The following is a 14328-nucleotide window of genomic DNA, read 5'->3' on the forward strand; positions in this document are numbered from 1 at the left end:
AAGTGCGGTTGTGTCGCAGTGGCCAAGCAAGCGTGGTTTTATGCTACAAATCCCGAAACTCTAGAAGTAATGCGGAATCTTGATATTATGTTTGGTTAACCACTATCAAGAATATAAAATAGTCTCCCCGCAAAAATAAAACCAAAAAAAAAAAAAAATAAATAAATAAAAGAAAACAAAAACAATAACAAAAAAGATAAACGAGAAAAGCCACCACAAAACTATATGTGCTAAAGTTGTTTTTGGAGGAAAAGAAAAAAGGATAAACACACAAAAAAAAAAATGAAAATTCTATTAGCTTTTACTCGAGTGTAGTGTCATCCCAAGAAGAAAGTGAAATTGAAAGAAATATTACCCTCACGTTAGGTAAAATCAAACGCGTATTAAACATAGTCGCCAGGAATTTATTTGCGTTTGTGAATATTTAAAATTTAACGGCTATCATTGTGGCCTATTGACATATTGCAGTTGTATGCTTCGATTGCCACAAAGACGCGCATACTCGGTGCTGTGTGGCAAGGAATTGTGAATGAAAACAGCGAGATAAACTTAATTTATTTCTTGGCTGTGCTGCAAACATCTAAGGATTTAACATTTGACTTCAGTCGTGGTTTTGCCATTTAAATGTAAGTGTTTTGAATTTAACAAAGAATTTACCATTGGACTTCATTTCTTTATGAAGTTTGTGTCTTAAGTCTTTCGTAATCTGTATCATAACTTAATATATGTATTCTGAACTTAGATCGACGTATGACAAAACTGAAAACTTATGCAGCAAAAATTAAATTTGAATCCAATTACAACTTAACAAGTAAGCAACAGCCATACTGAGCCGACTATGAAATACCCTACGACACTCTTACTAATTATTTTCTATATCATTATTGTGATGCAGAGCGAAGAGATAGGCCCATTGATAAGCATACGGATTGACTTAGAATCATTTTCTGATTCGATTTAGCTATGTCCTTTTGTCTGTCCGTCCGTCTGTCTGTCTGTCCATGTTCATTTGTGTAGAAAGTACCGGTTGCAATTTTCATTCGATCGTCTTCAAATTTGGCACATAAATTTTTTTGGCCTAAAGAAATTGGTTCAGATTTGGATATAGCTCCCATACATATGTTCGTCCTATTTGGACTTATATTCTAATATATTTATTTCATTGCAAATTAGCTGGCCCGGTGCGCTTCGCTACACCTAAAAATGCTTTTTATACCCACCACCATAGGATGGCTGTATACTAATCTCGTTAGCGGTCGAACGTTCGATGTAGGTCATTGGGGATTGCAAATGGGCCATTTCGGTTCCGATTTGGATATAGCTCCCATATAAACCGATCCCTTGGAAGCCGCAATTTTTGTTCTATCTGGCTGAAATTAAGCATGTAGTGTTCAAGAACTGTGCCAAGTGTGGTCCAAATCGATCTATAATCTGATATAGCTCGCATATAAACCGATCTGCCGAGTTAACTTCTTGAGCCCTTACAAGCCGCAATTTTTATGCGATTTGGCTGAAATTGAGTATGTAGTGTTTTGTTATGACTTTCAACAATTGTTCCAACTATGGTCCAAATCGGTCCATAACCTGATATAGCTCCCATATAAACCGATTCGCTCCGATTTGACTTCTTGAGTCCCTGAAAATCGCGAATTTTGTCCCATTTGGCTGAAATTTTGCACATTGTGCTCTGTTATAAGTTCCAACAAATGTGCCAAGTCCGGGCTTAATCGTTCAAGAGTCTGATATAGCTTTCAAAGAAACCTATCTCCCGATTTGGCACCCTTAGCCTTACAAGCTGCGGTTTTTGTCCGTTTTGAACATAGTGTTCCCTACTCCGGTCTGGCAACATGTACGTTTGTCAAAGACCTTTTCTTCGAGTCCCTATATTGTCGCAACATAAATGTCCTGTTAAAGCGCTTGGTCCCTAATATTAATCTCAATTACATACTCTACTGTCAAAGACTTTTCATTCAAGTCCAAATTTATTCCGTAGTTTTCTCTCTAAGACAGTATATTTCATGTCTACAATATTTTGTGTCCGCTTTGGGGGTTGTTTGGGGGTAGGGCGGCCCCCAAGAAATCTTTGGAAAAAATATTTTATATGAGAGTTGTTTTTACTTCCAAATATCTTTAATTTTTACCCATAGTTTGCACTATACTTTTATATACCTTACATTTGACACCCATATTGTCTCAATCGCTACATACGTCCTGTTGGGGAGTTTTTAGGGGTCTCCCAACCCCAGCCCCACGGCACTTGGTGTCAAATTTTTATATAAAGTTGTACTCTACTCCTAAATACCTTTCATTTGATATCGATATTGTCTCAATCGGCAAACATGTGCGTTTGGATGGGTCTGTCCCCCCAGGTTATTTGGCCTCAAAATTTTATACCAATTTTGTGTTTCTAGGTTACCATAAGGCGGCATACTAAATTTTGCTTAAATAGGTGCACCCATCTCCGAGATCTGGCATGTTTGTAAGTTGTGGTAAGGGGGAGGGTGATTTGTTAACCGATCCTTAGCATGTCCGCCTATGACGCTGAACGCCTGGGTTCGAATCCTGGCGAGACCATCAGAAAAAAATTTCAAACGGTGGTTTTCCCCTCCTAATGCTGGCAACATTTGTGAGGTACTATGCCGTGTAAAACTTACCTCCAAAAAGGTGTCGCACGCCGTTCGGACTCGGCTATAAAAAGGAGGCCCCTTATCATTGAGCTTAAAACTTGAATCGAACTGCACTCATTGATATGTGAGAAGTTTGCTCCTGTTCCTTAGTGGAATGTTCATGGGCAAAATTTGAAATTTGCATATCAAAACATGAACCATACTTAGCGTAGTTGTTAGATGTGATACCAAAATACTACGTGCAAAATTTCAATAAAATCGGATAAGAATTGCGCTCTCTAGAGGCTCAAGAAGTCAAAACCGAAGATCGGTTTATATGGCAGCTATTTCAAAACATGGACCGATTTGGCCCATTTACAATACCAACCGACCTACACAAATAAAAAGTATTTGTGCAAAATTTCAAGCGACTTGCTTTACTCCTTCGAAAGTTAGCGTGCTTTCGACAGACAGACGGACGGACGGACAGGGCTAGATCGACTTAAACTGACATGACGATCAAGAATATATTGTATATACTTTATGGGGTCTTACACGCATATTTCGAGGTGTTACAAACAGAATGACGAAATCAGTATACCCCCATCGTATCGTGGAGGATATAAAAATCAATTTGTGTTTGTCAGTTCGTTTGTTTGTTACGTATAGATTCAAAAACGACTGAACCGATTACCTTGAAATTTTCACATATGTATAATGTTTTGACATCGGAAGGGGGGGCGGACCCTCCCCCTAACCCCAAAACTCCTCTAAACATATATATTTGACGTTCATGTCAATATGGGACTCAATGAATAGTTTCGGCAGTAGATTACAAATATGGCATAACAAATTAGGTCCAAGTAATGGGGGTTGCCCCACCCCCTAATGCCCCCAAATGGACATATTAGACGACCATGGATATGTGGGACTCAAATGAAAGTTATTTGGCAGTAGACTACGAATATGACATTAAAACTTTTTTCCTCCTAAAACTAAGTCAAATAGGTTAATTGACCCATTACGAAAATATGGGAGTCAAATGAAAGATATTTGAGAGTAGGAAACAAATTTGATATACAATTTTGTAGCCAAGTGTTTGGGGGTACGCTCTAGGTTAGGTTAGGTTAGGTTTAAGTGGCAGTCTGCCATCAGACTCACTTAGATGTTTTCGTCCACACAAACAAACGTCCACAGGAACAGAAGAAGGAACATGCCTTCTAGTTCCTACCGTTGAACCATCCAGATCGCTTTAAAAAGCCCAAATAACTTGCGAATTTTTACATCCACTAAATTAGACAGATTCTCAAAGAAATGAGAACCTAAAGTGGAACTCCTTCTAATTGCTAGTGCGGCACACACACTCAAAAGATGCTCTATAGTCTCTTCTTTTTCAATGTCCCCACAGCTTCTGCAAAAGTCGTTGCTGGCAACCTTCAGTCTGTCAGCATGTTTTCCGATTAGACAGTGACCTGTCATCAGGGACACAATGACTGAGACGTCAGATCTAGCCAATGACAGCAAAGCAGTAGACCTCTTCAAGTCTAGATTAGGCCACATAGTTTTGGAATGCTCACAACACCCTCTTTGTGACCATCTATCATTCGTTGCCTTAAAGCACCCCCGAAACTGAACTTCAATTCCGACTATGGCAATATAGAGCTCAAATCAACGGTGTTTAAGAGTAAAGAACGAATTTGATATTTATTTTCAGGGCAAAGTGCCGGTATCCGCCCCAGACCCAAAACACCCCCCAAACGGTTCATATTTACCGACCATGACAATATGGGCCTGAAATTATTGGGATTTGGGAGTGAAGTACAAATTTGATATCCATATTTGAGTCGAAATGTCTGAGTTGCCATCCCTTCTCTTGAAAGCGCTTCTCTTTACCATAATTTTCAAAAACACCAGATCTCGGAGATTGGTAATGCGATTCGTTGGAATTTTTTTTTCACTCTTGCAGTTACCAAAAACAAAACATGTTTTCTGTTGTTGGGGTCGGACAGAGCTCAAAAAAAAGGAGCTTGAGAGAAAAAAACGAATTTGATATCCAATTGAAGAGCGATGTGTTTGGTGGTCCGACCCAACCAAAAATACCTCTCTATTATATAAAAGCTATTTAGGGTGGAAATTGATAAATTTTCGGGATATTGATACTCATTTTCGGGACAAAGACCCTGGGGTCCACCCCACCCTCAAACAGAACGATCATTCCATTATGTCCATTTAAAATGTATTTGAAAGTTGAGCGCCCCGAAATACTCCCTAAACGGGAAATATTTACCAATACGGTAATGTTGGACTCAAAAGAAAGCATTTGGGAGTAGAGTGAAAATTTGTTCAGTAACCGAGCAGGGGCAAACTTCTCACACATAATTGAGTGCTTTCCGATTTAAGTTTAAACTGAATTTTTTATAGCCGAATCCGAACAGCGTGCCGTAATGCGACACCTCTTTGGGGAGAATTTTTTACATAACCATGCATGGCATGGTACATCGAAAATGTCGTCAGCATTAAGAGAGGAATATGCACCGCCTTAAATTTTTTCCGAAGTTCTCGCCAGAATTCGAACGCAGGGTTTCAGCATCATAGGCGGACATGGCACGAATTCGATATCCACATTCAGGGAGTTAAAGAAGGCGCAGCGGATCGGGCCCGGTTCGGCTAGTATCTAAATATAGTCCGATCTGAACCACATATGGTTCGGATGTCAGGGGGCTTACAACTTAACAGGCAGATCGGTTTATATGGCAGCTATATCTAAATACAGTCCGATCTGAACCATACTAAAGTCGGACGTGGAGAGGTTTAAAACCACTCACTGTTTCAAATTTCCTTAGTCGACAAATCGGTGTATATATTTCAGCGGGCAATAAATAAAGCTTTTATGGGCTTCAGACCCTTTATCGGCAAATCGGTGTATATAGTACCTATATCTTAATAAAGTCCGATGTGAACCATATTTGGGTCGGGTGTGGGGAGGCTGTTTCAAATTTCAGCGAAATCGGCAAATAAATAATGCTTTTATGGGCTTCAGACCTTATATGGCAGCTATATCCAAACATGGCCCGATAGCAAAAAAAGTAACAGTTCCAAATTTCAATTTAATATCTCAATTTTTTAAGTTTGTAGAGTGGACAGACAAACGGAAATGGTTAAATCGTCCTAGAATTTTACGACGATCCGAAATATATATGCTTTGTAGGAACGGAAAGTGATATTTCGATGTGTTGCAAACGGAATGACTAAATGAATATACCCCCTATCTATGGTGATGGGGGGAAAAAAATCTAGGATTCAATTAGATATTATTACATATCATTGGGTCTATTTATATTTGGGATAAATTCGAGATCCAATTGTGTCAGATTGTATCCGATTCGATCTAATTTGATACAATTAGATCCAATTATACAATAGAACTTTAAGCATGCATACATGTTCTCAGAATCTGTTGTATTATCCTTACGTTTCACTTATCCCATCGCAGTCCACCAAACTACTGAGGTGTAAGTAAGTATTGGTCTAATAACGCTCCTATAGAACCTATGGACTATCCTTAGATTCAGGTCCCATTTCGAGCCTTTGGCCCGTCTGCATAGGGCCCAACAACTGTGAGTCTTCTCGGGACGGTCTTGAATGTGATACTTCCAATTCAGTTTATTGTCCAAGAACACTACAAGTATTTGGCCTTGTCAGATATCGAAATAGTTCTATAGAGGAAAGGTGGTGCTCAAATTGGCCCACCTTCGTCTTTTCCGTGAACAGGTAGTGTCTATATAACCTAATTTTGGCCTTCTTAAACCTTTGAACAGGCATATTTAAGTCTTCTCTGGGTTATCCCTTAGGAGTAGCCCAGCCGTATGCCATCTGCAAGACTCTTTCGGCCCTTTTGCATAGCTGATTCTGATCCTTACCCTTTATAATTATTTTTATAACATCGTAGCAAACGGGCTCAAATCCCTTCTTAGTCAACATCCGTAGTAGGTTATTTTTGCTGGTCACCCATAGAAGTGGTGATAAAATGCTCCACTGCGCCACTTTCTCCCTTATAAAGGGTGAATTCTTAGTTATTATCTTTTTGGCAACATTGGTTTAAACAGTTCACGCACGTTTCGTGTTTTGTTTCACTGTCAAACATTTTCAGTTTGGTTTATAATTTAACCAAGAATCGTCTTACAAACGAACAACGCAGGCAAATTATTGAATTTTATTATCAAAATGCGTGCTCTGTTAAGAAAGTTCATCGCGCTTTCATTGTCGCAGAGTTGTCGATTTCAGAGTGAAGATCGGCCAGAAGCATTGCAAGAGCTACCAATGCATTCAGAAAAAGTCAAAGTTTGGTGCTGTTTATGTGCTGGTGGTATCATTGGACCGCACTTCTTCAAAGATGATGCGATCGTAACGTAACTGTGAATGTTGAGCGCTACCGTGAGATAATACGCAATGGACTTATTGAGAGGCGAGTTCGGTGAATATATTATTTGACGTTCGGGACCGGTCAATGGGCCGCCTAGATCGTGCGAATTAACGCCTTTTGACTATTTTTAGTGGGGCTATGATAACGCTCATGTCTATACAGACAAACCTGCTTCAATGGCCGCTAAGCAAAATAACATTGAAGCATTTATTCGTGTAACACCGGCCAAAATGTTGGGAAGAGTGTGTCAAAATTGGAGCCATTTGAGGCACAGTCATGGTCAACATTTGCATGAAATAATCTTCAAACATTGAATTATATGGGCCGTACTATCAATTAATATAAACATTTCATGCTTTTTTTTGAATTTTATGTGTTTTTTTTTTGAAAAGCTTTTCTATAGCTCTTAAAAAATCACCCTTTACTTAGTAGCTATAAGTATTATTTTACCGCTTAATCGGGTAGGAATCAGTTCATTTCTTGGTCTAAAAAAAGGGCCGGAAGATCGGTTGATATATAGGCCTGTAATATTTTAAAGGCCTTTTCTTTTTCTAGAGAATAAAGTCGATCGGCATTTCGATCGTTCGAGGTGTTACGATTAAAATCTCTCATCTCATTACAGTTTTTATAAGTTATGCTTAAGAACTGAAATTAAAACTGTATACCTCATTAAGAACAAGTAAAAGCGCATTACATTTGATACACACCACCATGGATATATTTACTATCAAAATTTATTATAACACTACTAAAGCCATATTAATATCCAAATATAGTTCGATCTCAATCATATTTGGTTCAGGTGCCGAGAAGCTCTATACAAGTAACATTGCAAAATTTCCGCGAAATCGGGTAATAAATGCGCCATTCATGTGATTGAGCCCTAATTTGCATAATCGATTTATACGGCAGCTATATCTAAATCTGGTCCAATCTGGGCCATATTTGTGTTGGATGTCGGGTGTCTTATAGCAGCTCACTGTTTCAAATTTCAGCAAAATCGGAGAACAAATGCAGCTTTTATGGTCTTTAGGTCCTACAGCTGAAGATAGGTCTCTATGGCAGCTATATCCAAATATAGTCCGATGTGGCCCATTCAAGAACTTAACCTACGTATAGAAGAAATACTAGTCTATGCAAAATTGCAACTCAATATCTCAAAAGACTGTGGAGTGATTACAACTGATGGACACACGGACATTGTTAAATCGTCTTAGAATTTTACAACGATCCTAGATACATACAGTTTGAAGGGTCGGAAATGGATATTTCGATGTGGAATGACTAAATGAATATACAGGGGGTATATTTAGTTTATTTAGTCATTCCTATGGTGTTGGGTATAAAATTGCTACATAAAAGTGCGTAAATGTTGTTTTATATATAAACGAGCTCAGTTTACACATTTTCCACGTATTGTGCTCATATAATAAATAGGCATTACCCTGAACGTAATGTATGTGAAATTGTGACCATATTGACATTGTAACCTTTTGGGCTGGTGTCAAAGTGCTTATCATTTAGCAAAAAAATGTAGCAAGAGCAGAGATGCGCGGGGCGCCGACCGTGGCATATTTAAATTTGAGATTCGTAGCAAATCATTTACTAAGCATAAATCATTGAAGTATTGAAATATTATTTCATAATAGTTTATTGCATCGGGAATTAAAAATGTCTTGTATAACTTCAAGTTTTCTTCATAAAGCTGCTATTGCACAATAAGATTCGTCATTTCAAAAATAGCAACCCTGAAAGTTGTAAACATCGTGTGATGCGTACGAAAAAATTAATATGACAAATAGATTTTGGAATAAATATGCAACTTTTCGATTAAATCTAGCTTTTATATCATCAAAAATACATGTACACACTTGTTTATAATACAAAGTACATATGAGAATAGAGCTCGCTGTATTATTATTTGGCGTACATAAGACGTGTCCAATGAATACAGAAAGTTAGGTTAAGTTAAAAAGAGGGTGCCGATATTAATCTACCCCATGCCACTATGGACATATACCTTAGCCAGTAATCGGCTTGTTGTGTGCTCTAAAATGTCAAAAGTAAACTCGAAAAAGAAAATTTTAAATTAGGAATTCCGTGCTATTTAAAAAATCCTTAAATGTTTTCCATACCACTCCCCTAAGTTGGTTCATTTCTGGTATTGTGTCCCCACCTAAGTGCCGGTGTCTGTTAGCCGCGAAAACCGGGCAACGACATAGGAAATGCTTTAACGTCTCATCATCTTCCCCACATGCCCTACACATGCAATCACTTGCCGAACATGCCAAATTCTTATAATAGATGTGTACTAATCTTCCAAACACTTTTCATTTGATACCCCTATTGTCCCAATCGGTAAATATGTCCTATTGAGGGGTTTTTGGGGGGTGGGGGGCGCCGCAGATACCAAGGAATAAATTTTTATAACAGCTTTTTACTATACTTTTAAATACCTTTCATTTGATATTCATAATATCCCAATCGGTAAATATGTCCTGCTGTGGGGTTTTGGGGTGTGGGGAGGCCCCTCAGACACCAAGAAATACATTTTTATATCAGATTTGTACTCTACTTTTAAATACCTTTCATTTGATACCCATATTGCCCAAAGCTGTAAAAATGTCCTATTGGGTGGTGTTTTTGGGGGTTGGGAACCCCCCAACACTTAAGGTGATATTTTTATACCAAGTTCGTACTGTACTCTTAAATACCTCTCATTTGAGAGCCATATTGCCCAAAGCGGTAAATGTGCCCTGTTGGGTGGTATTTTTGGGGGTGGGGGACCCCCCGACTCTTATGGTTTGATTTTAATTCCAAATTCGTACTCTACTCTTAAATACCTTTCACTTGATACCCATATTGTCCCATTCGATAAACATGATCGTTCGAGTGGGTTTTGGGATGGGGCGTCCCCCAGGTTATTTGACCCCAAAATTTTTTACAAACCTCATGTTTTTGGGGTAACATAAGGTGGCATGCAAAATTTCCGTTAAATCTGTGCACCCATCTCCGAGATTTGGCGTTTTTGAAAATGGGGGTGGTTTCACCCCCCATCGTATATTAAAAAAAATGTAGGACCCTATTTTCACCGGGGGCTCAAACTCTACCATCTGTAAAAATTTCATGAAAATCGGTTCAGCCGTTTTTGAGTCTATACGGAACAGACAAACAAACACACAAAGCCCAACAATTTTATGTACATCTATAAAGCAGGTAATCGTGGAGGTCTAAAATTTTCAAGGCCATGCGTTTTTTCCAGACCCATACTTAAATTTTTTTTATTTTAGTACTTTTTTAACAATTTTATAATTTCCCTCCTCATATATTACACTACTTTACTTTAAGATTTAGTTCAGTCTTCTATCTTAGATTTCCAACAGAATAATTTTTTTAGTTTATACATGCTTTTATATAAAAAATATTTTAGGTGTGGTTTTTCTGTGCAAAATAAAAACAGTTTTCTTGCATGTAAAGAATTGCAATACCTTGGTTGTAATCATATGTTTTTTTCCTATTGATCATAGGAGGGGGGAAAGAGGGAGGGGGAAAAAGAGAAAAAAAGTGGGTCATGTTTATTCATTCAAATGAAAGAGAAAATTAGCTAACCAAAAATCCTTTAACAAAATGTTTGAGCCAATGACATGCGCCAAACAAAAGTCTTAAGAAACGAACATGCTATGTTGGTAGCAACATTTTATGCTCTCAGTCGAAGGTTAACTCACATTTGCGGTTACAACTCTCATGATCTTTGAATTGTTTTGGATTGAACATCCATTTGAAATTTGTTTGCCTTCTGTTACTGGCATGGTACAATCATTGAAAGCATTGAAAGAAATCATTTGAGTATACGGCTCTTACCATGACATTCGTATGACAATATTTATGGGTGGAAAGTGATGAAATCAAGAGAACTGCTGTTTAATTCTTATTTTTCACTAATAGAAATTAATCCAGCCGGTAATAACAGGTAATTCTAGTATGTGGCGTGTATAGACACACATACACAGAAGGCCATATATTTATATATAAAACCACCTTCATATCTTTGTTTTTCAGCCTATCATCCTCTCTTCTTGCTACTGCTGCAGCATGCCAATTTGGGCAATTCGTAAAAAGTCGAATCGCTTTGTTCAGCCTCCTTTGGACTACTGGTTATTGGCCGTCTCACAAAATGATGGTAAACTAACTTTGGCTATTCTAATGGCCAAGCAAATGCTACAACAACTGCAACATACTCTCTCACCACTCACCACTGGGTTAGTAGTGGTGTTGTTGATTGTTGGTCTGTGGCCCATGTAGTTTTTGTATGATTCTGGAAATTGGCGACTTGCCAGGACAAGTTTCCACATGTTTGACATCATTTCTATTGTTGCATCACCGCGAACACTGTGACGACCACGAAGACTAAGCGGTGAGTAAACGATTGTATGAACCACAACTGAAGATGCTTTTGCTACAGGAGTTTCGTTGGCATTAGACATACAATGAAGTATCATTGAAAGTGCGTAGCAAAGACAGTACAAGGGGAAAAAGCGATCTACATAAGTGTATAGTTGGTAAAGCCTCGCTATCCATATTTGTTGATTTAGAGCAAAGCAAATCAAAATATAGTTTTTGATTGCAACTGGTTATCACCTGTGTCGGCTAACATAGGGGTGGAAAATTTGTATCGGAATTTTTGCAAAAAATTGGAACCACTTTTTGCTCCATGTTTTATGGAAAAAAATAATTTTCGTCAATTTTTGGTGTTTATGTTGACATTTAAAATGTCAACGTTTGCAGAAAGTTTGAATTTTATGAAAATTTTAAAGGATATTGACTTTTGTACTAACATCTTTCCAATGAATACATCTAAGTTGCAATTTCTAAAAAATTTTCGTCGAAATTTTGCCCAAAATTTATTTTATACCCTACACCACCACTGTGGTTCAGGGTTTTAAAACTTTGTGCATTTGTTGGCAACGCTTAGAAGGAGAAGGGCTGTGCCCATTGATAGGTATACCTATCGGCTTAGAATCACTTCCTGATTCGATTTAGCTATGTCCGTCTGTCTGTCCATGTACTCTTGTGATCAAGTTACAGGTCGCAATTATTTACAAGTCTCTTTCTTGGCCCAAGGACGAACACTATTGATTTTGAACAAAATCGGTTCAGATTTAGATATAGCTCGTTTATATATCTTTCAACCGGTATGGCATTTTAAGGCTGTAGAAGCCATAATTTTGGTCCGATCTTTGCAAAATTTGACATGATGTGCTTTTTATACCCACCACCGTAGGATAGGGGGTATATTCATTTAGTCATTCCGTTTGCAACACATCGAAATATCAATTTCCGACCCTACAAAATATATATATTTCGGATCGTCGTAAAATTCTAAGACGATTTTACGATGTCCGTGTGGCACAGATACGTCTTTTTGATGCACGCTGGTTAAGTTCTTGAACGGGCCAAATCGGACCATATTTAGATATAGCTGCTATATAGTCCGATTTCCCGATAAAGGGTCTGAAGACCATAAAAGCTTTATTTATTACCCAATTTTGCTGATATTTGAAACACCGATTTATTTGAGCCTCCCAACATCCGACTCAAATATGGGTTAGATCACACTTTATTTAGATATAGCTGCCATATAGACCAATCTGCCGGTTAAGGATCTGAAGCCCATAAAAACTGAATATTTTTTATCCGATTTCGCTGAAATTTGAAACAGTGAGTTGTTTTAAGCCTCCCTACATCCAACCTAAATATGGTTCAGATCGGACTATATTTAGATATAACTGCGATATGGACCGATCTGCCGTTTAAGAGTCTGAAGCCCATAAAAGCTGCATTTTTTATCCGATTTCGGTGAAATTTGAAACAGTGAGTTGTTTTAAGCCTCCCGACATCCGACTCAAACATGGTTCAGATCGGACCATATTTGGATATAACTTCCCGTCACGGCTGAACTTAACACGTTTTTACTTGTTTTAGTCTGTTTTTAATTAAAAATTGCTCGAATTTTATTTCTAATGGAAATCGTTTTACCCTAATGTATTATGTGTAAAACTTCTACACTTCGCATGCGTATAGACAGACCATTTTCAAGTGAATTTGGTAGACCAGTTCTTGTTTTTGTATTCGACTTGCCGCAAGGAAGAAAAACGCACATATCCGCCGTCCAAGGTGTTAGGTGAAATTTTTAGAATTTTTTTTTGCCACAACGAAAGGAAAGCTTGGATGTGTTTTCTTTTTCATTGACTTTCACTAGAATGCCAAACATGAAGAATTGATTTAATTACAACGCAAAAGAATTTCTCAATAAGGCAATTTGCTAATGTCATTAATTTGTGACATTGACAATGTAATTACTCGTATGCCTCTTTTATGGCAAATACAAGTCAAAGATCAACAAGTTATACAAGAAATGGTGTGCGGTAAGAGGCGAATCTCCTACGATTGAGTTGCTAGCAGAGAATAGAGTGAAAACCATTTTTAGGAAATGTTTTAAGAAAATAAAACTTTTTTAGTAAGTTATACAACGTAGCATATTCGCCTTTGGCCCAAAACGCCTGGGTTGAAATCCAGACGAGTTCAAAACAAGTAAAAACGTGTTAAGTTTGGCCGTGGCGAACTTTGGATATCCACCACCATGGATATAATAATCATCCTATTTTATTATAACTCCACTACTATTTCCATAGTTATATATAAATAGGGGCTGGTCTCAATAATTTTTATTCAGGTCCCAAGAAGTTAAATACAAGTAACAGTATCGGCAGATCGATCTATATGGCAGCTATATCTAAATATAGTCAGATCTGAACCATATTTATGGGAGGCCATCGTAGCGCAGAGGTTAACTGGACATGCTAACCTCTGCGTTACCTCTTTTTCAGCGGTGGTTATCCCCTCCTAATGCTGGCGACATTTGTGAGGTACTTTGCCATGTAAAAACTTCTCCCCAAAGAGGTGTTCCTTATCGTTGAGCTTAAAATTGAATCTGACAGCACTCATTGATTTGTGAGAAGTTTGCCCTATTTCCTTAGTGGAATGTTCATATGCAAATTTGCAACCATATTTAGGTCGGATGTCGGGAGACTTAAAACAACTCACTATTTCTATTTCAGCGAAATCGAAAAATAAATGTAGTGTGCATGGGCCTTAGACCCTCAACCGGCAGATCGGTTAATATGGCAGCTATATCTAAATATAGTCCGATGTTAACCATATTTGGGTCGGTTGTCGGGAGAAACAACCCATTGCTTCAAATTTTAGCGAAATCGGGTAAAAATAAAGATTTTATGAGCT

At 37.9% G+C, this 14328-nt stretch overlaps 1 protein-coding gene across 1 annotated transcript in view; it reads left to right on the forward strand.

Moving 5' to 3' along the window:
• LOC106089602 (uncharacterized) overlaps positions 1 to 14328 on the forward strand; it is a 61751-nt gene continuing 47423 nt past the window's right edge. The window contains exon 1 of the mRNA XM_059360928.1: positions 1 to 626. The gene's annotated coding sequence lies outside the window, so the exon portion shown is untranslated. The remainder of the gene's footprint in view (positions 627 to 14328) is intronic.

This window comes from Stomoxys calcitrans, chromosome 1 (assembly GCF_963082655.1).
Source record: "Stomoxys calcitrans chromosome 1, idStoCalc2.1, whole genome shotgun sequence".
NCBI lineage: Eukaryota > Metazoa > Arthropoda > Insecta > Diptera > Muscidae > Stomoxys > Stomoxys calcitrans.